The following is a 4,735-nucleotide window of genomic DNA, read 5'->3' as shown; positions in this document are numbered from 1 at the left end:
GCTTCGTGCCTTGCCTGCATTTCTTTGCCTTTGGTATCTGAGCATGAGGAAGATTATACTTGAACTGCCAGCAGCTGTAACCTCCTGGTCCCAAGCTCTCTGAGAACCTTGCTGAAACCACAGCCGTTGTGCATTCCTAATGTGTAGTTTTCAGAACTGCTTCCACCTCATAAATCGGAGGTTGGAGGTTGCTGCTGCGTGGTCTGGTGAAGATGACGAATGTCTTGAGGAGTCTTGCCTCGCGATAGCAGCTCTTTACCATGTGTATGTTCTTCTCACCACTGGGCCCGGCAGGGCACGTTTCAGCTGAGCCTGCTGCGCTGAGGTCAGATTGCTGGCTGCATTGGCAGGGTGTGTAACCTGCTGTGTCGATGGCTCACGGTGTGATGTCACGGTTTTCCGAAGCTTCATGGAGCTTGACACAGTCCAGGCTTCACTGGGGGCTTTGTCCTAAGGTTTGGGAGAGTGCATGACATACCCACCTGACTGGAAGGGCACATTTAGACTTGATTTTTGTCTTCATGTGGCAGCAGAAATTTGAGGACGAAAGGGCCACTTCTAATGCCCCTCTGAGTTTATTCCTTTGGATTCACTTGAAACAGGGAGGCTGGACCCAAAAGTCTTATTGTAGCAATTTCTTCTGAAAATATTCAGAACCTCAGAACTCAGTCTTTCATATCTTATTTCTCTCTTTATAATAAAATTAAGATGGGCAGAGGTGATCCCACCCATTGCTTTTTCCTGTAAATGTTGGCTGAGCAGCTACGGTGAGCCAGGCACAGGCGTTGGCAGCAGAGATAGGTAGATGGAAAGATAAGATACACACCCCTGCCTTCAAGGAGCTTAGAGTCTGATGGAAGGACAGACAGACAAGTTCTTGTGACACTGGAAGAGGAGAGTTGTAGACAAAGTGCAGTGAGGACAAAAGAGAAGGAACAACTGCGTTTCCTTGGGGTGGCCTGGCAGAGGAGGAAGTAACACGAGCTGAGACTTGAAGTTGGCCTGGACATCCCTGAGAGACAAGAAGGAAAGGAAAGGCACTTACGTGAAGGCTTGGAATCCTGGCGCAGTGCTCTTACGGCTGGGAAACGGCAAGTTGCCAGTACAGCCAGAGGTGCAGGGGCGAGAGGGGTGTGGAGGATGAGGCTGGGCACCAGCGTACAACTCGTGCCTGACCCCAGTTCGGGAACATCGGTTAGATGGTTCTTGCAAGTGTTGTGAGGAGTAGATTCAGGGTAGAAATGCCCCCCCTTTCCCCCTCCCTTATCCTGCACTCTACTCGTCTTCCCGGAAAGGCGTGCTAAGCTCTGGACCAGAAGAGGCAGCAGTGGCCCTCTGCTCTGCAAACTGTGCAGGCTCCTCTGCTCCCTGGGTGGTTTTGTTACTTTGGATCAGTTAAAACCCAGAGACAGGCCTGTGCCCAGGACTGTAAGTCATGGCCTTGGCTTGCTGTAGCCATTCAGCTGCTTTTCACTTTGCCCTTTTCATTCCATGATCACGACAACCCAGTTAATTAAGGGAAAAATAACCCACCAACCTGTTTCATCCCTTACACTTGTCTTCTCCATATTTGCTTTAAAAGTTAATATTTCCTCGCAATTTTTGTGTTTTTATTTGGGCAGAGAGAACAACAGGTCCTCTTCTAAAATTAAAATAAAAAGACACAGAAAACACAGCATGCCTACTAATTCTCTAGACATGTCAGAAGAAGAGTGGAAACGGATACTTGAATCAGACTTCTCTATCTCATTAGTCATTAGGTTTTAGGCATTTATTTGGATGGATCCCTTTGCCCAGCACCTTTGAAATACCACTTACGTGTTTTGAGAAACTGGTGAGCTCTGTGAGGAAATAGTTCTGGGCAGGGGCCAGCCAAAGGAGGCGTTGGCCGTTTGCTTTAATTCCAGAGTACTTTGTATTTCTGTCTTGTAGCTCTCAGCAGAGACTGGCCCAAAGCACAATGCTCGATCTTGTCCCCACTCCCTGCCCCCATCTCAAGTCAACCTTGAGAAAGTTCCAGCTTGTTGGCAAAGGCACACGTTCTGCTCTACTATAAGTTTCGCTAGAAATTCAAGTCCTCCGGGGCCCTGTTCCCTTGTGGGGTTGTGAAACTTTGACTTTGCTTCTTGTCCTCCCTTCTGAAACCAAGTACAAGGAAATTCATGGGTTTGGGGAGAGAGAGAGATGGGAACCCAACTGGGCACAGGATACAAGGATAAAACTGTGGCGCCCCAAAAGAGGCCTGCTCTGCCAACATACATAAATACATATAGTCTGAGCTTGACACTGTAATTTGGCCCAGAACAATATGTATTTTGAACTCCTTTAGGTGAATGGCTTTGGCATTCTGAGTACCCTGGGGGAGCCTTTATCGGGCTGCATTTGCCTTGTGCAGAAGTATGCCTTTGTTCTGAGAAGTGGCCTCAGAACACACTCTGGAGCTGTCTCCTTTAGTGAGTGTCATCCTCTCTCATCCATGTCAAAAGACCTGAGGATGCAATCTTGAAATCCTGCTTGCAGGAAATGCAGAGATTGGGCATGGAGGAGAAAATCTATGTAGTTTTGCTTTTAGTTTTTCCAAACCTCACTGTTTACATCTTTTTTTTTATGTAACCAAGCCATAATTACATTTTACTTGTTGTGGTGCAATCTGATTGTATTGTTGCAGGACTATTTTTGAACCTGTCCAAATAAACTCTGCAAAGTATTTCCACAAGGATGGACTCCATGAGGCTACAACAGCCTTCCTCCTGACTGGTACGGAGACACACACGGTTTCCTGTTGCATGCTTTCTAATTACATAAATGCAAAGGGGTGGCAGGAAGAAAGTGGAAAGTCTAAGTACCAAAAGGAATGTTAAATTTAGAATAACAAGCTCATCTGGAAGCTATCACCACGTTTTTCTGTAAGTGTGCTGCAAGCACCACTTCCCCTTGGACACTAAGGGATGATTCCGGGCAATCCGACCTGGGCAGAGCAGGGCAGAAGCTCCCATGTTCACTGAGCAGCCTGTGTGTAGAGCAAGTGTGAGAGTTGGTGAGAAGCTATGGCAGATGGGGAACAGGGAGAGGCAGAGTTATACAGCAGGAAGAACACAGGATTTGGGGCCAGAGGACCTGGGTCCGCATTCCTGCACCACCGTTGACTTCCCATCTGACCAAGGGCGTGGGGGGTTTCCTTAAGTTTTTCTCTGTAAAGGGAGAAAAAGTAATTCCTACATTATAGGCTTTGAGGGTCAAATACATGTGCTAACACAAATAAAAAGTTGTTGCTATTTGAGTCTGAATAGAGTGCATGGTTTTAATGGTAGGTAGGGGACTGTTCCAAATCAGAAAGGGCATTATCTTTGGGCTCCAGTTGGCTTTTAGAATCTCAATTAGCAAGATCTGAGGGAGAAAATGGATGTCTCAGGTGAGTTCCCGGTAATAAAAAGTCTAAAAATTGTTAGAATGCGTCTTGACAAGTATTAGTATCAGTTGTTTTCACTCTGCTCCATAAAGATACACCTGAGTCAAGTCACTGTGGATTCTCCCCTGTGACACCCCACTTTAGCTTTTTAAAAATCAGAGATGCACGCTGAGCACATGGTCTCAGAGTGAGGCCAGGGGGTGGGGGGGAAGGAGGACACTGAAGAAGCAGAATGGGAACTCGAGGCTCCTCAAGGAGCTCTGGCTGGTAGGCAGCAGGAAAGTGACTGAGCACGTGCATGCGGGATAATTGGCTTCAGCTGTGCTGTCCTCACTAAGCAGTTCTGCATCAGAAGATCTGTGTGGGGGAAGTTGGCAGCAAGAATTCTAGGAGGAATTCAGGAGTGGGCAGGAGCGAGACTTTAATAGGGAAGAAACTGGGACTAGAAAAAGGCGCTCATTATCAACTGTCAGTCAAGCCACCTTTATTCCTGGTCTAGCCAGTTTGGGGCAGGCAGAACTTAATTTGATCACTTAAAATGAATTTATAGTAATAGTATTTATTGGGTACATACTCTGCGTTACTGTTCTAAGGCTTTGCATACATCATGATGCATAATTTTTACACCAATCCTATGAGAAAAGTACTTACTATCTTTATTTTATAGATGAAGAAAGAGACTTTGAAAGATAAATGAACTTGCCCAAGGACAAACAGCTACGAGGTGATCCAGGAGGGGTTTTACTGATTCCAGAACCCAGATTCAACTACTCTGCTGTGCTGGGCGAAAGCCATTTAAACTGGGAAGGTTCATTCAAAGTGGTTTGATCCAGTTTAAACCTGATTTGACAGAAACCTGATTGAACCAAGTTGAAATTGATCAGAGTCAGTTTCATTGAGTTTCAATTGATAAGAATAAGTTGATAAGATGTTTAAATCAGCCATGTTTATTAAAAAGTAATAATAATTCCTGTGTTCATTAATCAAAAACATAGTTATCAACCGGAGCTCCAGGTCAGCGATACTGATGAGTTTTGCTATATCCTTAGAAATGTAATAACCCATCATGACTTCTTATTGACCTGTGCATCTTAAAAACTAGATACACTTCCAGTTAGGTTTTCTTTTTTAGGCATGATTTACGCACAGTAAAATGTACCCACCACTAGGTGGAAAATGGAAAGAAAACTTTTCTATAATGTATACTGATGATATTTACTACTTTTATATTTTACTTTTAGAGGGTTAAATATTTTGGTAACTTTTGATTTTTATGTAATTCTACACTTACAGAAAGGTTGTGGAAATAATACAAGGACCTTCTTT

This window comes from Miniopterus schreibersii (assembly GCF_964146895.1).
Source record: "Miniopterus schreibersii genome assembly, chromosome: 8".
NCBI classification, from domain to species: domain Eukaryota; kingdom Metazoa; phylum Chordata; class Mammalia; order Chiroptera; family Miniopteridae; genus Miniopterus; species Miniopterus schreibersii.
Note: the sequence above shows the minus strand (reverse complement) of the source record.